The following is a 22,199-nucleotide window of genomic DNA, read 5'->3' as shown; positions in this document are numbered from 1 at the left end:
GGATGAGTTAGACTGGGCCCTGACCATCAAGGAACAGTCAGATGGAGAAAACATAGGAGAGATAATTTCAAGATGTTGAAGATAATATCATGATTGTAGGGCAGAGAGAAAGGTCCCCACGCCCAATCTCAGGATGGGGAGGCTCAAATGATGAAGGCGAGCTAATAGGTAAAGAGGTTCTAGAAAGATGTTTTGAGCTGGAGAGGTCTGAGCAAAGTCTTAGACTTTAGGAATGATGGGTCCAACAGAGCTAAGCTATGAGCTTATTAGTTGTGATGGAGGGTGAAGCGAGGTTTTGGAGATGTAGTTCAAAGGGTGGGTTTGCAACAGATTCCTGAGTGTCCTGAGGTCACAGAAGGTCATAGAAGCCCCTGTGAATGTCTGAAGTTTTCGAGGTGAGGATGGCTGAATGGAAGCAGAGTAGGAGAAGCCAAATGTGGGAATTGAATCTCCAGGGTGACATACAAGTCTGAACAGGTGGATAGGTGGTATACAATGGTGGGACCAGTATCTAAGTAGCAACAGGGTTGAAAAGAGTCAAGGGAAATCAGGTGACTCTTTCCATGGGGCATCTTTGGAGGTTGGTCAGTCTGTGCTCACTGGCCTGCGTCTACCTCCTCATTTATACTCCTCTTAGCATAGTCTTACTGAGCACCTGCTATGTACCAGGAACTGTTGGGAGTGCTGGTGGTAAAGAAATGAACAAGTTGGGCAAGATTCCTGCCCCTGGAGGGGACTTACTATGGATAAGTAAGATAATCACAGATTATGATAGGTTCCACTAAGAAAGTGGGTTTTGCTGAGGGCTAGTAAGGTTAGGGGGTCAGGGCTGGCCTCAGTCAAGAGGTGATACTTGATCTGAGTTCTCAAAAGGTGAGAATGCCCTACACAGCAAGACACAGAGAAAGAGCCTTGCAGGCAGAGAGAACTGTAAATGCAAAGACCTTGGAGGAGGGAGCCTCCAGCTGTCTGCAGGGGGTGCTCTGGGCTTTGTCAAAATCTCTTCAGGGGGCCCCACATTAGAGCAGGTATCTGTGGAGACCTGGCCCTGCACTGTCTTAGGAGGAGGGAGAACCATCAGCTTTGGGAGGGTGAACGCATATCCTAGAGGAGGAAAAAATATGAAGTCACTGTGAGTCATTCCAAGTAGGTGTGCTTTTTTTTTTTTTTTTTTTTAAAGGGGGAACTAATCCCATTTCGCTATTTTTAAACTAATTTTGTTGTACTTTATGAGCTTTGTGTCATTCAGAGAACTTGGAAACATCCCTTCTCCCTCCTACTGTATTTGTGGAGTAGGTGGGAGAGCTTTAAAAAACTCCCAAAGACCCACTTTCTTCTGCCAGTGGGTGGGGGAGGAGGACAGCTGGGCATGGGGACAGGGTTGAGAGCACTTGGGAATTGGGTGCCACTCCAGCATTGAGCACCTTGGAAACTTCAGCCAGGTTCAGGTCCTGAGGATTTTGGATTTGTTCTGGTAAACAGGGAAGTCCTTTTCAAGGTCAAAAAAGGGATTCATTTTGCATATTAGCATGTCATCTTAAACAAAATAATGATGCAACAGTGGGATTTAAAAAGAAAACTGCATGGAAAGGAAACAGGTAATTATTCTGATTTGTTTTCTTGAACTTGTCAGCCTCAAGGGCAGTTAGGGATTTTCACTCTTGAACTGTCCGGGTTTTGATGGAGTAGTTAGAATGTGTGGAGGGAGGAGAGAGTCTGCCATTAGCTCAGGAAGGGCCTTGGGCCTTGGGTTCAGAACAGAGTGGGGCCAAGAAGTCAGAGCTGGGTGGATTGAAATTTAGGGTATATGAGTTTTGAAGAAACAGGGAGGTATTTGGTATTCAAAGTACCATATTTGAATATAGTAATCCACCAAACAAACAAGAGACCCTTTAAAACTTAAAAACAACAAAAATGCAAAACAAAAATGATGATATAGATCCTTGTCCATATATAAGTTAGTGAGACAAAAATGTAAGTGATAAGTGCTGGGAAGGAGAGATCCTTGTTGCAGTGAGAACATGGAACAGGAGAGGCTCCCTAGGGTCCAGAGTGGGTTGGATGGTCTGGATTGAGGTTTGGTAGAAATGAGGGTGGCAGTGATGACGTTCACAGCAGCCAGTATTGACCTTTGCTCAGGTTGGGGTAGAGAGAGGCTATAGAGGAGGGAGGTGATGGTCCAAGGTTTTTGGCAGGGTCTGGTACCACTCTTGTGATGTCTTTTGGAGGGCCGGGTCAGAGAAATAGTTTTTTAGGCCAGGGTATAATAGTACTGCTGGAAATAATGAATGGATCTCTTAAAAAATTGAGGTCAGCCAGAAGGGGGCAAATGATCATCTTGAGCTTTTCCTAGGCTTTCTCCTCCATGCATGTTCTTCTACATTTGCAAATGGCTCACTTGGGGGGACCTTCAGGTTGATGGGGACACCTGAGTGTCTCCCTGTTCTGCTGGGGGATAACATGGATTGCTGCCGGGCCTTGCAATCAGGAAGGCCCACCTCGGCCAACTGCGGGTTTCTCTGGTGCTGGATGTCTGAAGGTCACCTGGTGGCACCTGTAAGAGATCGCTCAGGCTGGTCCATTCAGGGAGGCAGCTTACTTCGATCTGTTGTCTTTGTGGTGAAGGCTGACCACGGTCAACTGCGGGTTTCTCTGGTGCTGAGTATCTGAAGGTCACCTGGTGGCACCTGTAAGAGATCTCTCCAGGCTGGTCCATTCAGGGAGGCATCTTACTCCAATCTGTTGTCTTTGCGGTACACAGCATTTACTTTGCCATTCTCGGCTTGAGATTGTTCAGGCTATTATGTGACCACAAAGTAGAAATCTGGAAAGAGAAGTGCTCAGCTGTCTTGGCTAGTTCCCAGGTTTTGCATTGATCTGCAGTGTCCTGCCCTTTGGTGGGCATGAAGGACCTGATCAGAGAGCTCTGTGCCTTGGAGCTGTTCCTTGAAGGCACCTTGATGACTGGATGCTCCCAGACCCTTTGTTCTGTCAGGGTCAAGCTACACAGGTGTGTGAAGGCTCAGAGCCACTGCTGAGCCTGAGATAAACTGACCCCATAGTTTATCTGGAGGTAGACATTGGGTCATGGTATATGTACAAGGGATGGAGGCAAAGAAGGCTCTCTTCACTTTTTTAGTTGCTATTCTAGCTGCTGGCATTCTACTTCAAACAAAAAATAATTTAAAATCAAAAGAACTTAAGTGAAGGGATTCATAATGCAAAGTGAGTAAACATACTAAGAATGTGCAACTCCCTTAAAATATGGATCCTTGTAGTCCCAGCTACTCTGGAGGCTGAGGCAAGAGAATCGCCTAAGCCCAAGAGCTGGAGGTTGCTGTGAGCTGTGGCGCCACGGCACTCTACTGAAGGTGACAAAGTGAGACTCTGAGACTCTATCTCTAAAAAAAAAAATATATATGGATCCTTGGATTCTTCCTGGAGGATGCTGAATTAATGACCTTGAAGAGATTATTCTGAAACTTCGGAGGCCTCTGAGTGTAATGCACTCTTTCCCTGCAGGGCTTCAGAATCATCAGGGGCTTCTGAACAAGGGCTTCAGAACAAAGCCTGAGCCTCTGTCTAAATCAAAGCTGATTTAGTGGCTCTGAGACCTAGGGAATTTTTGTTTTGTTTTGTTCTCCAGGTGATTCTAATTTTCCAGCAGATTTGGGAACCTTCCCACCAGTTACAGATCCAGAGATGCTCTTCCTATTCTTCAAGTGAATTCTGCCTCCTTATTTCCTCACATTGGCCTTGAACCCTAAACTTCCAAGAGTGTATAAGAAGGGCTATGTACCAATTCTCAGCAAATGTTGGGTCATGCGGTATAAGGCAGGGGTTTTTAAGACTCCGAGATAGTGTGGGATCTTGATTAGACCAATTGCAGGGGCTAGTCTCACCTCCTTGCTTTTGCCTATTCTTCTACTTTCCTAACATGCTCCCCACCCTCAACCTACCACCCTGGTGTCTGGTCCACTCCCACCCAAGCTTTAGGATTTCTTCAGGCCTCTGTCCATGCTGGGAAGTGTCCTTTCACCTCCAATGAGTTAGTTTCTTTGTAGGGATGATAGAAATAATTTCCACCTAAATCTTATAGTTGAACAATGCTCATTTATTACAGTTCCAATACTTGCTATTTAAAAACTTATTTACAGTCTTGTCTTCAAGATACATATTGAGGGAGATTTTCCTAGCATAAAGAGTATACCACACAGTTTGGGACCTTAACCATTAACTGAGCATTTTTGAAGTATTATACACATGGTATTTGCACAATTTTTTGTTGTTTGTAGTTAAAGCAGTGGCTTTTTTTTTTATTGTTGGGGACTCATTGAGGGTACAAGAAACCAGGTAGCAGTGACTTTTTTTTTTTTTTTTTTGTAGAGACAGAGTCTCACTTTATGGCCCTTGGTAGAGCGCCGTGGCCTCATGCAGCTCACAGCAACCTCCAACTCCTGGGCTTAAGCGATTCTCTTGCCTCAGCCTCCCGAGCAGCTGGGACTACAGGCACCCGCCACAACGCCTGGCTATTTTTTGGTTGCAGTTTGGCTGGGGCCGGGTTTGAACCCGCCACCCTCGGTATATGGGGCCGGCGCCTTACCGACTGAGCCACAGGCGCCGCCCAGCAGTGACATTTTTAAAAGATGTCATATTAGGAAATAAACCCTTTAGGAATCTGATAGAATTTACTCATTCTTTGGTGCTAAATAAAGGTATGGCAAGCATTTTAGTAGAAAGTAGATGGGATATTTCAACTGTTTTTCCTTGAATTTAATAATTCTTTTAAAACTAAGTGTTAATTTTTATTTAATTTTAATTACTTAATTTTGTGTGCAGTTTTTTAAATATTTATTTTCTTTTTACTGTTTATTATTTTAGAGACAGGGTTTCACTTTGGTCACCCAGGTTGGAGTGCATTGGCCGGATTATAGCTGCCTAAAACTCCAAATTCCTGGGCTTAAGTGATCCTTCTGCCTCAGCCTTCTGAGTAGCTGGGATTATAGACATGTGTCACTGTGCCCAGCTATTTTTATTTTATTTTTTTATTTTATTTTATTTTATTTTATTTTATTGTTACATAGTATAAGACCACTTAGCATTCCTCTAACTGGGAATGGGCAAGTCAGTTTCTTGTTTATACTCACGTGAAATGGGAGTGTTGTATTTGTTCAGGGGTTGCAAGTGTCTACAGGAGTGAGGCTACCAACTTGAGTTGCTATATGTGTACTACCATTTGTTTTTTTAAACTTGGCCCTTTTTGTTTAAACTTTCTAACAAAAGTAGTTTGTTAGAATCATAAGTAGAAGATACTTTTGTAGAAAAATAATAATGCAAGAGCAATGATAAATGACAACTGCAGTTCTTCTCTGTGTTGAGTAGACAGTGGGGAATGGTGGGGACTGTGGCATATTAGAACAACCAAGCTTGCCTATGAAGGTTAACTGCTACGAAGTACGAGCTAATTATTGTCAGACTTAAATGTGTGCCATGGTGACAGATATTCTGATTTTTTTTATTAATGTGAAGCCAGAAGTCTGGGTTTTTATGTGACAGCTCTGATTTTTTAAGTTTGGCTCATGTTTTCTAAACATATCTACAGATGAACTATAACACCTGTGTAGTTTAGATGTGACCCATTGAGCTCTCACAGTTTGTGAAACCTGTTAAAGATAATTTCTTTCTTTTTTTTGTAGAGACAGAGTCTCACTTTACTGCCCTTGGTAGAGTGCCGTGGCGTCACACGGCTCACAGCAACCTCCAGCTCTTGGGCTTACATGATTCTCTTGCCTCAGCCTCCCAAGCAGCTGAGACTACAGGTGCCCGCCCACAACGCCCGGCTATTTTTTTTGTTTTATTGTTGCAGTTTGGCCGGGGCTGGGTTTGAACCCGCCACCCTTGGTATATGGGGCCGGTGCCCTACGCACTGAGCCACAGGCGCCGCCCTAAAGATAATTTCTAAAACTCCTTTCTGCCCAAGATCCTGTAATGTGAGTGGGGATCATTTCAGCTGATGAATTGAAGAGTCTTATTTTCAATTTTGGAATTCAGAGTGAGGAAGGTAGTTGGGCTAAAAGAGAAAGATGGGTCTTGAGCCTAAATGGGGAGCCCAGCAATTGGTATTTGGATGGACCCCTTCGGGAAAGGCCATAGAGTGCCCATGATTCACACCATGTGTTTTGTACATTTGTCATTGCAGGAGTTGGCATCCATTGGAAGAGTTTGTGAAACCCTCTCTCTGCCCAGAGCTCCAGGACCAATGCATCTTCCCACCACCTTAAGCCACTGGTGAATATATGTCATTTTCCCCCCCTTCTTGCACAGTGAGGGGAAATATTTTCAGTTGACTGTAGAATGTGCTTTGCAGAGAACCATGCTGTTGTTATTACAGAAGGAAGGATGCTGGGCTTGCTCCTAGGTGTATCTGGGTTCTGGTAACCTATTTGGTTCTGCCACTTGTACTTTGGGATCTTAGGTGAGTTGTTTGACCTTTTGAGGCACCAAATAGAGAAATATATCCTGTCCTGTTTATATCACATGGTTGCTTGCTTTGAAGGCTAAAAGGGTAATGTGTGCAAGAATGCTTCAAAGGGAAGAAAGCGGTGGGCAAATATAAGATAGTATTTGGTGCTGAAATGTAGAGCAAGGCAAATCTTCCTCCCACCTCCTACACTTTAACTTTATTAACATACCTTTTCAAGCTGGAGTTCCAGATGTAGGAAGAAATAGCACAATCCAGCCCAATTCAACTGACCGTTAGTTAGGGGCCTCCTGGCTTTGCTTTTGTAATGTTCACAGACAACTTCATCTGCTAATCCATAAGAGAGGGTATGAGAGCAGGACACGTCTGAGCTAACAAACACACTGAGATGTGAACACATACGTGTTAGAAATGTGGGTTATAAGTACTTATTTTCTAAGACTTTCTCTTCAAAAGATTTGCATTTTATTTCTTTCCCTTTCTACCACTATTACTGTCATTTTCTTGAAAGATGAATTGAATTAGCTACCTTCCACAATTACCTTCATTTTTAATTGAGATCAGATAATTTCACAGTTAACAAATGTTCTTCCTTTTTTGAAAGAAACTTAATCACACATCTCAGCAGGTAAACGTCTTGCCTTTTGACAGTTGAAAGGGGCAAAAATATGTCCTTAATAACAGTATGCTCCACTGCTGAGATGAGAGCGCTTCAAGGTCTGATGCTGGTTGATGTATAGGATCTTGGGCCAGGGAGACAGAATGACCCATGCATCTTGATTCCAGCTCCTCTTTGTAGAGAAAAGCTAACTTGCTTAATGCTGACTCATTACCTGATCAGCTCCCACCATGTGGATGGGGTGCTCTTGTGATCTAGTAAGACAAATCGTGGTGGTATGGTCACATGGGCAGCTTGCAGTGTACTGCATGTGGGAACAGGAAGGAAAGGCAGTCAGTACAGTAGGACCAGGCTTTGGAAACAAACTCAGCTACAGGAGGCTGGCTGTCCAGACTGCTCTGTCCAAAGAGAGACCATTGACATTCTGGGTCCCCCAACCTGAATCCCATCTGGTAGGCAGGAAAAGCTCTGTAGTAGATGTAGATGTCCTCAGGGAAGCAGCCTCAGGTAGCAGGCCTCAGGTAGCAGGACATTATCCATTCAGCAAATGTGCATTCTTATTTTGTGCCTAGGCATTGTTCTGGACACTGAGGACTCAGCTGGTCAAAGACAGACTGTGGGTCTGTGCCTCCCTGGACTTAGATTTGAGTGAGGATGTTGAATAAAGATGTGAACTCTGTGGGGGCAGGGATCTCTGCTTGTTTTATTCACTGTTGCATCCCCAGATCTTAAAAGAGTACCTTGCATCTAATAGGGGCTCACTAAATACTATTTTATGAAAAAAGCAAACAGCTAAATATATAATATAATTTCAGATAGTCATTAGTGCTATGGGAAAAAAACAGAGTAAGGGGCTGAAGGGGCTCTTTTTGAAAGAATGCTCTGAAAAAGTATAGCAGAGGAAGAAATGGATGGGGAGGGAAGGGGAGGAAAGGGAGGGGTGGGGCAGAGATTGAGACCTGAATGGAGTAAAGGAATCTGGGGTGTAGTGTTTGGGCAGAGGAACAGCAAGTGAGAAGAAAGTTCTTTGACATAGGATGAACTTAGCTCAATAGAGGGACAGTAAGGCAGCCAGTTTGGCTGGACTTGAGCTGGGGGTGGTTATAGGGAGGCAGAGTGATAGAAATGAGATCAGAGTGGTAGGTGGGTGATAGATCTTGTAGGCAACCATAAAGAGTTTGAATTTTACTGTGAGAGTGATTGAATTTCAGTGGAGAAGTTTTATCGTCTTTGTGTTTTAAAGTCATTCCTCTGGATCCTTAGTGGGAAATAGCTTTGGGGGCAAGAGTAGAATCTGCATAAACTGTAGGGGGCTCTTCCAGTAGTCCAGGCAAGAGATAAGAGTGCAACCTGGATTAGGGTAGTGATGATAGAATGATAAGAAAGGGTCAGGCCCAGGATACATTTTGAAGGTGGAGCCTGATGAGGAGTGTGAACACAAAGGAGAGTTGAGGATGAGTCTGGTGTTTTGGGTTAGGGGAATGATGTTGCTAATCACTGAGATGAGGAACAAACTTTTGATAGTTTTGTTGCGCCATATTATGTTTGAGATGCCCAATAGATATTTTCATAGATAGAGTTGGCGGTAGATGGAGATGGTACCTCTAAGAGTCAGCGGCATATAGATGGTATTCAAAGCTTATGAGATAGGATGAGATCATTTAGGGAGAGAAAGGAAGAGATGTATAGGATTTCAATTGAGCGAGAGAGAAGATAAAGGGTGGATTTTCGGTCCTTACGAAGAAGTAAATGAAGATTCATGCTAATGAATATGGTTTCCATTTTATGTAAATATGAATTATGCAATGAGATTATGAAATGTAAAAGTAGTAATAATGCCTTACCTTATGTAGAGTTTGAAATACTGTGACTCCCTCAAATCAAGAAACTTAATTTTTGAATTGCATAATTATAAATCTGGTCAGCTGAGTGAATTATAAATGGCGTTTATGCAGTTGGCACATGGGTTTGGTTTTGGCTACAAGCAGAAAGTCTTACATCCTTTGCCAGTATTAATAAACTGCATTATTCTTGATCATCACTGGAACTTCTGTGGGCCATTTGGATGACTGTTATGTTTCATTTACAGTTAATACATTTCAGATACTTTTTTCAAGCTATAATCATATCATCCAAAAGATCATTAATTGAAGGTTTACTACGTGAAAAACATGTCTGTAAATAAGTACATTTGCAATGAAAAGTTAAATTTGATAAAATTCTATGAAGAAGGTCAAACAGGTACCACAATTTAGAGAAGATTTAATATATCTTCAAAATATCAAGAAAAAATGCTGTGAGATAAGCCAAAAAAAAAAAAAATTACTGTGATGCTTATAGAAGATGTGTGCAATTTACGCATATTCCTCCACTGCCATTGACTGATATGAGAAAACCAGTTCTGAATCATACACATCTTCTCTTCTTTGTGAGCTTCTGGCATACAGTGCAGCTGATCCATACAGATCACCCTACTGAGCTGCTTCCATATTTTCCTTGAGTGTCTTAGTTTTCCTATTTTAAGCCTCCCTGTGAATTTCTTAGGTCTTGGTATATGTGCAGCCACCACAGACATTTTTGCCCCCTTCCTGCCGTGGCCATCTCCTCCTCCTGCCCACCTCTTGCCCTTGTGAGTTTTTCAGTTTAGGAACCCCCCTTCTTGCCCCTCTGCCCAAGCTTTTGAATATCTTCTAGATTTCCTTCTTTGAGAACATTTTCACCCTCTCCCACCCCACCTTGTCTTCTCAGGCCATTTGGGGAAATGATGACAAAGGAATGGGAAACTCGTGCAGCTGCAGAGGGCAGGGTGATAAGCAGCATTGTAGAACAGGCCACCCCAAATCCTGTGAGCCACGGGCAGCCCTAACTTGTTTGTATATGTATTTCAGGACTCTTCAGTTTCAGTGAAAATATTCTGAGTGGGACTTCTGGAGCATGCAATCTCTGGAAAATTAGTCTTGATTGTTTTGTCTGTAACAAATGCTGTACGGCAAAGTGCAGGTTCTGGTGGAATGGGATTCATGACAGTTGACGTCAACCTTGGTTTTCATTTGTCTTCTTTTCTCATGAAGTAAAGCCTAAATAAAATTAAAAGAATGACACTTGGCTCAGCACCCATAGCACAATGATTATAGCACAAGCCACATACACCGAGGGTGGCAGGTTCAAACCCAGCCTGGTCCAGCTAAACAATAATGACAACTGCAATAACAACAACAAAAAATAGCTGATATTGTGGCAGGTGCCTGTAGTTCCAGCTACTCGGGAGGCTGAGGCAAGAGAATCGCTTAAGTCCAACAGTTGGAGGTTGCTGTGAGCTGTGATGCTATAGCACTCTACAGAGGGCAACATAGTAAGACTCTGTCTCCAAAAAAAAAGAACAACACTTCTTTTAACTATGTGGGGAGGCGTTCTCCTTCTTTTATTCCTAAAATGATTTCAGGAATAAAAAATGAAGGGGCCCTTATTATTCCCCTGGAGACTCAGAGTGGTGGGATATTTTAAAAATATTTTAAAAACTCTTTAAGTTTTAAAAAACCCACAAAACTGGACCTGCAGAACAGTCTTCAGTGTATGTACACTTGTAGACCATCTCAGGAGTGGGAAGGAGACTCACTTTTTACTATGAATATATTCCTTTCTACTTAAATTTTTGTGTGTGCGTTATGTTTATGTATTATCTATAAAGAAGATAATAGCATCCCTATTATTCTTAATAATCCAGAAAAATTTAACATTCTCTCGTAATTCAACTTTCACTATTATAACTTACTTTTATAACTATTCTTGCTCATTGTGTCTTTTGATTGAGGTCATTGCCTGTTTACACTGTCTTTATTTGGGCTGAGGCTTTATATTCATTAGGAACTTGGAACTAGGGTTCTTCAGTTTGAGTTTCAGATTTTTTTTTTGAGACAGAGCCTCAAGCTGTTCCCCTGGGTAGAGTGCTGTGGCATCACAGCTCACAGCAACCTCCAACTCCTGGGCTCAAGTGATTCTCCTGCCTCCACCTCCCAAGTAGCTGGGACTACAGGCGCCTACCACAACGTCTGGCTATTTTTTTGGTTGCAGCCGTCATTGTTGTTTGGCGGACCCGGGCTGGATTTGAACCCGCCAGCTCAGGTGTGTGTGGCTGGCGCCTTAGCCGCTTGAGCCACAGGTGCTGAGCCTGAGTTTCAGATTTTTGCATGTGTGGGATTATGTCAGTCAGGTCAATTTCTTTCTTTCCTCCTTCCTTCTCTTCTAAATTTTTAAGGCTGTTTGTGGTCAGTATTTTATTCAGCTGCTTTAGAAAAATACAGATTTGAAATGAGGTGCCATTGCTATGAGTTGAGCCACAAATTATGGCCATTTCAACTGAACATCTCATGTTGCCCTTCAGGGCAAAATCTTAATGCATTGTGGAGTGGAGTATAGGGTTTGAGATCTGTTGTGGTTGGTATTTTCTAACTTTAGAGTTCAGACAAATTAAAAAGTCATCCAAACTCATTTTCCTTGTCTTAAGAATCTCAGCTACCCCAGGAAAATGCTCAACATGGAGTTTGTGTAAGTTGTCACCGCTTGGAATGAGAAGGATAGAATTCAGTGTCCAGAGCCATGGTGCCAGTCCCCACACTGCTGTTTGAAGTGTGTGCAGCTTCTGCGGGGGTCATCCCTGGGCTGATATATTGCTTGTGTTAGCAGAGATGCGTAAAGCCACTTTCTGGCCAAAGTTACTGTGACCTACAAAGTCTTGATATCCATTGCATGTAGCAATGGTATTGCTTAGGTGTTGGCAGTTGGTGTTTCTCTGAGAGATTTACACATTTGATTTTATAATTTTTAAACAAGCAGGAAGTTGTGTCACATTTTCTGGCCATATGTAAAAACAAGATATTTTCTCCTTTTTCAACTAGTGACTACAGATTGAGAGTGGAATATATTTTTTGTCTTTCTTTTTCCCCCCGTGGTTTGGGGAAGTAAACATTAGATCGTGCTGGGGGTTGTCACTAAAACAAGGAGATCATCATCATCTCCGGTGATTACTGCGCATCCTGGGAAGAAATCATTTTAATTGTTCCACTGACTAATTTAGACAAGGCACCATCTGATGCCTCCTTCGCAGCAGTGCCCTCATCCTGCAGTTTCCTTATCAACATAGAGATGACTCAAAGTTTTCCTCACTCAAAGAGAATTTCTCTGGTCTGCTGCTTATGCCAATGATTAAATAAAAAATTGTTCCTGCAGAGGTATGCTTGAAAAAAGCAACTATATTATTTGTGCTTGTTGAACCTGCACAATTTACCTTTTGCTATTATAATCAGTAAGGTGTTGGTTCTTTTTTTTTTTTTTTTTTTTTTTGCGGTTTTTGACCGGGGCTGGGTTTGAACCTGCCACCTTCAGCATATGGGGCCGGTGCCCTACTCCTTTGAGCCACAGGTGGCGCCCAAGGTGTTGGTTCTTAAACTTTTTGCAGAGACAGGTCAGCAACCCCCTTAAGGTGCATGTGCACAGGCGCAATTTGCAATATAACACTTTTATATTTTTAGGAGGTGACATTCTCCAGCCCAGTTATCATAGTTGGTCTCACATATGATTCTGCATGTGGCTGCCTCTGGATAGCTCTGTGTGGTAGGTAGAATGGCTAAAATGACTCTTCTTGTTAGACAGAGAAAGGTTAGGGAAGATAGCTATGTGCAAAGCAGCCTAACTTCAGTGAAATTTGCAGCTTCTGGAATTGTCCCAACACAGACTCAAAAGTTAGAAATGCTGTCTTATGTGAATTGCTGTTATGTTAGTTTAAAAAGAGAGCAGAAACATCTTCACCCTTTTTGTTTTTTAACAGTTAATTTTTTTTTCAAGTTCATTTATTCTCTTTCTCCCTTCCCCAGCCAGGAGAAAAGCTATTATAGGGGAATATGCATATATATATATATATACATATATATATATATATATATACACATACACACACACACTTAAAAAGTACACAGAGAAGTCAGACTTCATTTTCCAACAGAATTCATGTTTCTAAGTGTTGTATTTGTCCCCTGAGTTAATTGCCTTGGTAGCATTTTTTTCTGTTGCAGACTAGCTGCCCACCAAACTCCAGTGTTGTAAAGTTTTTGAAACAGTGGCCAGAATTTTTAAAATAAGAAAATGTCATATAATGTGATTTCTAGCTGCTCTTGAAAAACTAGACTATCTAGCAATACTGGGCCATATTTTTGCATGAGGCTGTGGGCTGGAGTGGGATAGTGGCTCTCTCCAGAGATGAGTCTGGTGTGTCCCAGGTTGCTGCAGTCCTCACTCTGCCCATTTACCACCTGTTAGGCCTTCTCAGGCTTTTGATTTTATAACCACTGGCTTTTTGTTTACAGTCTTGTTTTGCAAAAATCAAAGGATCTTGAGGTTCAGCATAACATTGTTTTTATCTACCTCTCACTAAGTAAAGAAACCAAATTTAAAATGATAGGGAGAAAAATGGTTGGAGCAATAGGGTGAAACAAATATGTCTTTTTCCTTAAAGAAATTCATGCATTTTTAACTAAGGGGAAGGAAAGGAAGCAATAACGTAATTTTTTTAGTATTTTTTACAAATATCAAATCATTATATTAGTTTTTAAACATATAATGTACTCTGTATAATGCAATTTGCTCATAAAAATATCATGTTGGGAACATTTATACAAATTTAGTAATTACATTTGCTCTTAAATATGTCTAGTTTTATTCCCACTATCAAATAGAACTGAACTACTGAACTTGAAGGAGTTAGTTTTTCTTTTGTAATAAGCAGACAAAAATTAAAACTGGACAACAGAAATCACCAATATTTTGATAAAACAGCTATTTGGGGGTGTCCTGTACCTTCCAAAGAGTCCAGTAGTTTATAGAAAAGGAACTTCACGTCAACAAGGAAAAGCCAACAAAGCAAGCTGTAACATGAATAACCATGTGAACTTACTCCCATCATTCCCATTTTATGAGCTGTATAATTGGCAATTTCTATTTCTTCTGATATTACCTTTTTCCTCCCGAAATCATTCTTGTAAACGTCTAAAAACTAAATCCTAGCCACAATGGAGATAGTATCTCAACCTTTTTCATTTTTAGCTTTTCGATTTTGTGGTACCAGCTTGTCAGACTTGGGTACACCGGACAGAGAAAGGGGAGAATGGATTTCTCACCGTGGCCATCTGCTCTGCCCTGAGTGGTCACCTATCCTGGAATGACTTACTGTCTCTGGTTTTCAGGTGTTTCTGATATAAAATGAGGTCATATTTGGGATTTCCTCAAACTCTAATAGTCTAGAATTCCATTGCTTGGTAATACGCAGCACATCTTGGGGCTGGGGATGGGTTCTGGGAAACCTGGGGGCCTGGCTGCAGGACACTTTTTTTATTTTTTTGAGACAGAGTCTCAAGCTATTGCCCTGGGTAGAGTGCTATGGTGTCACAGCTTACAGCAACCTCCAACTCTTGGGCTTAAGTGATTCTCTTGCCTTAGCTTCCCAAGTAGTTGGGACTACAGGTGCCTGCCACAATGCCTGTTTTTTTTTTTTTTTTTTGGTTGTAGTTGTCATTGTTGTTTGTTGTTTGGCAAGCCCGGGCTGGATTCAAACCTGTCAGCTCCAGTGTATGTGGCTGGTGCCTTGGCCGCTTCAGCTACAGGCGCCAAGTCTGCATGACATCTTCTGTGTGGTTAGAGGAGCAGGGTCTCAGTGGAGACAAGTTCCTAATGTCATTGTTTACTCCTCGTGGTTACCCGTAATAAACACAAGAGAAGAAATAGATACAGTAAGTTGTATGTGTATACATGGTGTTATCCTGAACTTGCAGCACTGGGAGGAAATTCTGTAGCTCTATTCAGTAGATGGTGCAGAGGCGAACTAGGCAGGAGGGTTTTTATCTTCTTGGCATTACTGAATTTCTATTTCTTTCTTTCTTTTTTTTTTCTGTGATGGGGTCTCACCCGGTCACTCTGGGTAGAGTGCTGTGGCATCATCATAGTTCAAAACAACCTCAAACTCCTGGGTTCAAGCGATCCTCCTGCTTTAGCCTCCTGAGTACCTGGGACTACAGGCACCCTCCACAATGACCACCTAGTTTTTCTACTTTTAGTAGGGACAGGGTCTCACTCTTGCTCAGGCTGGTCGCGAACTCCTGAGCTCAAGTGTTCCACTCTCCTTGGCCTCCCAGAGTGCTAGGATTACAGGCGTGAGCTACCACCCCTGGCCCCCAGTAGGCTATTTCCGATGGTTGACTGTAAACTGACCCATGTTCGCTGGTGCTCATGAGACGTGGAGTGCCCTAATACTTGTTTTTTATATACTGGATTATATTATTCCTTAAGTTCTTTGTGGCAAGTCCAAAATCAGTATTATGCCATTTCTTGGCCGTGATGAGTCAAATTGTTGACCAGGACAAAAAATAAATGGCAGAGAACCTTTAGCAAAGTAAACAGTACGTGTTGTGGAAGGTGCTCGGCACAGAATGGGGTAACGGAAGCTGCAGAGGGTGTTTTGCAGTGGGCCTGTGTCACAGTTGTTGAGAGTTTATAATGGCATTTAGAACATGGGAAAATATATACATACTCAAAGTTTAGTATACTATATAGGCCATACATTATACTTGTTGAGGTTTAGATTTTATAATAAACACATGAGGGGTGGGGGAATTATTTCTAAAATAAATGGTCAAAATAAGTCACTGAAATGATTCTGTACTGCCTAGGTTGGCATTATATGGGCTGTGTGTGTAGGAGCAAAGGAGGGCCAGAGTTTTAGAAACTGTTTTTTGAAGGATCTTCTTGGCACAATTTTAGGCTGCATTCTCAGTTAACACACCTGACGATACTGTGTGTTTTTTGACTCTTTAAAATTGCCTCTTCAGGCTTGGCACCTGTGGCTCAAGCGGCTAAGGCGCCAGCCACATACACCTGAGCTGGCAGGTTCGAATCCAGCCCTGGCCCGCCAAGCAACAATGACGGCTGCAGCCAAAAAACAGCCAGGCATTGTGGCAGGCACCTGTAAACTCAGCTACTTGGGAGGCGGAGGCAGGAGAATCGCTTGAGCCCAGGAGTTGGAGGTTGCTGTAAGCTGTGATGCCACGGCACTCTACCCAGGGCAACAGCTTGAGGCTCTGTCTGAAAATAAATAAATAAAAAAAATAAAATTGCCTCTTCAACATCAAATCCATCAATTTCTTTACTTGTTCGTTTAGCCAACACTTAAGGAGTAGCTAATAGTGTTTACACTCTGCCTTCTGGCATGCAGAGTGCCTCTGACCTTATCCCACTTCAGTGTGCTTGTTTCAGTCACAGGCAGGGGCAACAGCCTGCATTGGCGATTGACTGTAGTTCTTGTGTCTTAGTAGTCTTTCTTTTTACTTTTTTCTGTACTTGTAAGCAGAGATAGCCTGACTTTGGGATATCTGGAAAGGAACTTGGGACAGGTGGGCAAGAGGGGTGCACAGGAGTTGTGCTGCACAGTCACAGGAACAGAGGAGGTGGGAATCAGCTCCTGAGCATGAGAGTGGGGTGGGTCGAATGTGGTTGTGGCTTTGAGGAAGATGGAAACTATTCGGAACAGCTGATAAGGGTTGGGCAGCAGGGGCTGAGCAAGAGCTGGAAGCAAGGCCTGCCGGGTGCCCGAGAAGAATCCTCTGTGTCAGCAGGTGTGGCCTGGCTGTGCAGGTGGCAGGGCAGCCAGATGAGACTTGGGAACAAAAGGAGAGGGCTGGGGGCAGGGGTTGGGTGGTTGCTTGGCTGTTGGCATAAGCGGCTTGGTAGAGGTGCTATTTTGGACCCCGAGAGTGTGGCCATGTAAGGAGTTGCTGAGGTGAACAGCAGGGCAGCTGAGGGGCTTGGGGGTGCTGGGCAGTAGCTCTTCTTAGTGTGGCTTGTAGGGCCTTGGTTCTCTTAGCTCTCCTCCCACCCTGTGTGCCCTGTTGGCCATTCCTGAGTGCATACTGTTGTGGGTACATACTCTTCCTTTCTTCTTCTCCTTTGGCCTAATAATTACCTGTTTCAAGGCATCACTTCTGGGTAGCTGTTCGCTCACTCTCTGCTCCATCCACTGCTGGAGTCCTTCCCTCTGTCCACACATCTCTCCTGTACTGCAGAGACTTGCTTATATGCCTCTGGCATGTGTGGATTGGGAGGTTCCTTGAGTGCAGGACTGACTCTAGTGTTCAGCAGAGCACCTGGCATACAGAAGATATTCAGCAAATGCTTGCTGAATGGATGTGCCACTGCTTTGCTGCAGTAGTGTAACAGGACGTTAGATCTGGAAGACAACTACAAGATCAGCGAGGCTAAGTCATTTGTTTTGTAGTTTACTATTGAAACTCTAGAGTTTGAGTACATGGCCTGATGTCACACAGCTTGTCCTAGGCACAGCCAGGACTCAAATCTACCTTCTGACTCCCAATGTCAAGTTCTTCCCGTGACACCATGATAGTCTCCAAAGGTGTCTTCTGAGCCTGTGAAGGTGGCAGCCCTCCACCTCTGCCTAGTGCCTTGTTACCGCCTAATGTCACTATACTTAGTGTTATGTTATCCACCTTTTCTCTTTCGGAGGCAAACTGTGTCCTGACAACCGAGGAGCTTTTCCTCTGCATGGTGCCAGGTTTACAACCTTACCTCATTGCTTCCCCTTCCCGTCTGTCCTAGTTTGTCTTTGGGTGAGCAGCAGCAACTGTTTCTAAGTAAACAGAGGAATTGCCTATTCAGGGTTTGCTGTTTGAAATATTCAGTGCCTTTTGCTTAAGCCTGTCCCTTCTGGCTGCCATCCTGCTACTCCTGTCTCCAAATTGCCCTGATTTAGCATGTGTTAAAGACCTAGTAGTGCACAATGGAAGTTTCCTTCTCTGGTCAAGCAGAAGAACGGGCATAGCCTTGGAAAAGGGCAGCCATAGGATACAGTGAGCAGGCACTTTTCCAAACCATTTCTGGTCTGTTAAAAAAGGTGAATCTGATATAGACTCATTCCTGGAGGATGAGATACAAGGTGGGGTACTGAGAAATGCTTGTTAGTCTGTTTTCCATCTTTAAAATGTGACACTTGACATTTAAGTTAGGACGTTCTGTTTAGGGTTAAATTTTCGGTGTGACTGAGGCTGGGTGTGGCTAGTTCCCTTACACTGATGACGCAGTTTTATGAGGATGGTTCCAGATTACTGTGATCATCTGACCTCCCTCCTCATCACCGAAGTGATGGTCCGAAGTACCTCAGGGCCAGGGCCAGGACTGAGTGCTGGGTTAGGGGTCACTGATTTGAACCTTTGTCTCTTCTTTTAACTAACCAAACAGTATGTGGCTAAAAATGCCCATTTTGAAGAAAGGACTCTGGAGAGCAGAGTCTTAAACCCTTCATTACTTTAAGAATCTATACCACACTGCTTCCCCTTAACACTTCTGCGTTCCCCTCACTTTTTTATTAAAATAAGAACTAGATAATGTACCATGCCCTCATTAGCTTCAGAAATCTGGTGGTTCAGAACAAGCCCAGTGTCTTTGGTCTTAGAGGTTTCTGGGGCCACCCTTGGACCCCGTTGGCCTCCAGCCACATGGGAGCCTGTTTCCGGTCCTTCCTCCATTGGTCTTGCGTTCCAGGCGCTGAGCTGGAAGCACATTAGCCAAGAATTTGGACTGTGCCAGGAAGTATTTTGATTTGCTATATTCTTTGCTTGGCATCTGCTCATTTCCTTCAGGGACGTCCCCTTCCTTGGAAAAAATAACTCCAAAGACGCTTGTCTGACTACTGAGCTAAGCAGGGGTTCCAACCAGGCATTTCCATTCAGGGATCTTGGCTTGTCAGTCACAGGCCACTGAGTGAGAAGGATGACGCCAAACTTTAAATGCTTCCGACAGCCCCTCAGCCCCTGCTGGCAGTGGTGTTTATGTAGGCCACTTTTGAGAATGACGGTCTTGAGAAAGAACCAGCTTTGACTATAGCAGGCCTTAACAAGTAGATATTTCTGAGGGGTCAGCCTTCATACTGCTGGGCTGTGACCTTTACAGGGTATCCTAAGTGGCAGCCTCCTGGGGGCCCCAATCTCAAACTCTCCTCCAGGTATGTATAATTTTGCTATGTGGTGCCAGGGTTATGAATGAGAGATTGAAGTGCTCTTTGGTGGTTCCAAAACTGTGTTGGGAACCACCTGGGAAGTTACACTCATCTGAACCGTTGGTCTAATAAATCTAATTTGGAGAAGGGCATTGATTAACTTGGTACCTGTGTAATGAACCTGTGTCAGTTCTTGGCAGTCACTACTTTCTTTTCCTAGATATTCATCCATTAATACTCTAGGCTAGTATTTTTCTGGATATTGATGCTGGGCTTCTGGCTGTATACTTCTAGAACTTTCCTTCTGTTAATTATTTAGTTCCTCATCTTTCAACACCGTTCCCTTTCTCAGAAGTCTTTGAAGAATTACTGACAGTGATTCATCAGTGACAGTTGCACATTCTTTTTGCTGTCTGTGGAAGTGATTCATCTGAGCCTGAAAACCTGACGTTACTTAAAGTGGCTGCAGCTCCCTCAGCTCCACACCTGTGTTCTGCCTCAGTCACCTCTTATCAGAGTTGTCTTTTCCAGTACAAAGATTATTCTCTCAGATGGAGAAGGTGAACCCAGCAGAGGAGGAGTGATTTCTCTTGTAACATTGCTCTGGCTTCCTCCAGCCAGGCCTATTACCTCTTTGCTTTTTTATTCTGATTGTAGATTTTAAAAAAGAGCCCCAAAGGAAAACTCTCCCCATGATGGTCATGCCTATTTCTCACGTTTTAAATTCCTCCCAGACCTTAGCTTTTAGTCTTTCTTCTGACAGGTAAATGCTATTGTCATTCATTGAACTTCAACTATGTTCCCTCTTTCTGTGGCCCAGACATCCAAGTAGAGCCTGTGCTCAAAGTGCTTTGCAGTCACTCCAAGGACTTTCCAGTGCTTTCCTGGCTCCTGATCTCCCCCACCCTATGGACCAGATTTTTTTTCCAAGCTTAGATAACTTCTGACTTCCCATAAGCTCTTCTAAAACCTTTTTTTCCTCACCATTGTGTTCTCTCTAATTTTAAGTTGTGACTGGCTCTCTGAACTGCCAGGCACAATGGCACAGGGCTGAGTTAGCAACTCAGGACAGGATCCAGGTGCTGACCACCCAGAACTTATTCCTATTCTTACTTCCCAAGAGGCCAGCTCTTCAGTATTCCCACCCAGGGAAGGGCTGGGCTGGGTCCACCGAAGCCTCTGCCAGGGTTGAATTCTCAAGGAGCATCTGAGCCTCTCCTGGAGCTGAGGCATAAGACCAAAGCTGCCCAGCCCCTAGGTCAGGAAGCAGAGGGTGGAACAGGCCAGGGATGGCTGGCAGAGAAAACGGCTGCCTGCGCTGGGCGTAGAACCTTTGGGTGAGGAAGAAGAGGGGAAAGTATGTGACAACTCAGAAGATTCTCAGGTTTGTTATCCATGGACCCGGGTGGCCAAGCTGTTCACTTTTCTGCAGCTTGGTGTTGGGAGAGTGCCCTCTCTGAAAGTCACCCATTCTATTTTGGGATAATTAAGTCAAAGGAGTAACTCTATCTTGGTGCCTGAAAGTGCCTCACATTTCCTGATCTTGGACTTGGCCGTTCCGATGGAGGCAAACATCTCAACTCCATTATTACAGATTCAGGATCATTAAGACTCAGGCTGGATTGAAACTTGTCTCTTTACTGTCTGTGGAAGAGTATTTAAGGAGAAAAATCACTGTGAGGATGTTGATTTAGGAAAGCTTTTTAAAGAACCCACTTTAGGAATGTACATTTGCATACAAACAATGAAAGTGCTAATTAAAATGATTCTCACATAGTCATTTTAGCAGTGCAGGGACTGCTGCTTGGCAACACCAAGTGGAAGTGAGTGTACTTCGAAAATAATATTGTTCCATCCATCTAATCAACTGAAACATTGGGTGCCTTTTATTTGCATGGCATTATGCTGGAACCATTGTGTGTGTGCGTGTGTGTGGAGGTCAAGAGTATAAAACCTAATGCTTTGCCTCTGAAGTGACCAACTAAGGGGTTTCCCTGGGATATGAGACTACAAAGTCCTGCCTAACAGGTGAGCTGGTCGCCCTACCCCAGGAAGTGAAAGGATAGTAGGAATGAGATAGGCTACACCTGTTCACATTGTTATAGAAACGCTTAGGACTCTGTCCTGTAGAACTTACTCCTCCTCCAAATTGAGTCGTCTAATTCCCTTTTGAAGCTAGAGCCCAACATTTAAAATATTTCTGTCATCATCTTCCTCATTGGCATCAGTTATTACTGGGCACCTGCTGTTTGTGCTCGGACTTTGTCCTGCAGCGTGTGGGTGGGGCAAACCTTTCAGCTCCTGGGGGAACAACTGCCACCTTATCTTTAAAAAAAATAGTGTTTTAGAACACAGAGTGTGGAGCACAGTAGATGCAGAGTAAATATTTGTGGATTGAGGTTTATTAACTTTGTGGTTAGGAGCGCAGGGTCTGGAGTCACATAGACTCAGTTTCAAGTCTTGGTTCTCTGCTGTTTACATACTTTATGATTTTGGCTTGTAACCTCTCTGAGCCTAGTTTTCCTCATTTGTGAAGTTCAGATGAATATAAGGGTAGTCATAATATTAGTAGCATAATAATTATGGTAGGCTTTGTAATAACTATAATAATAAACGTGATAGTGTAGTATATAGTAGCACATACTCTGGACTCTGGCTGCTAAAAGTCAGATCTTACTTACTATATAACTTTGGGCAGCTTATTGAACTGCTCTGGGCCTTAATGTTCTTATCTATAAAACAAGGATGATGATAATTAGTACCCTTATTGGAGGACTGTTAAAAGTAAGAATTGTAAAACACATTATGCCTGGCATGAAGAAACACTGATCAATGTTTGCTAAATTTTGAAAACTGTAAAATTATTATTTCATTTCAGTTCTTATAGAATTCCTATGAGGGAAGTATTCCTCTTCCCCTCCCCATCCCCTGTTTGTTGTTACTGCTATTGTTGTATTTGAGGGGGAAAAAATGAAGTTCTGATGGATTAAAATGGTTTGCTGAAGGGAACCTGGCTAGTAAATGTTAAAACTAAGACCAGAATTTATGAT

General features: G+C 43.1%; 1 protein-coding gene across 49 annotated transcripts in view; it reads left to right on the top strand.

The window, feature by feature from the left end:
- The window catches only part of SORBS1 (sorbin and SH3 domain containing 1), a 243,112-nt gene that overhangs the window by 65,718 nt on the left and 155,195 nt on the right, over window positions 1-22,199 (top strand). For 47 of the 49 annotated variants that reach the window (XM_053582809.1, XM_053582832.1, XM_053582805.1 and 44 more), the window contains exon 2: window positions 6,200-6,288. The exons of the other annotated variants lie outside the window; for them this stretch is intronic. The gene's annotated coding sequence lies outside the window, so the exon portion shown is untranslated. The remainder of the gene's footprint in view (window positions 1-6,199; window positions 6,289-22,199) is intronic. 49 annotated transcript variants of the gene reach the window in all.

The sequence above is a fragment of the Nycticebus coucang genome, chromosome 3 (assembly GCF_027406575.1).
Source record: "Nycticebus coucang isolate mNycCou1 chromosome 3, mNycCou1.pri, whole genome shotgun sequence".
Classification (NCBI taxonomy): Eukaryota; Metazoa; Chordata; class Mammalia; order Primates; family Lorisidae; genus Nycticebus; species Nycticebus coucang.
The sequence above is the reverse complement of the archived record's forward strand: the minus strand, read 5'-3'. Positions and strand labels throughout refer to the sequence as shown.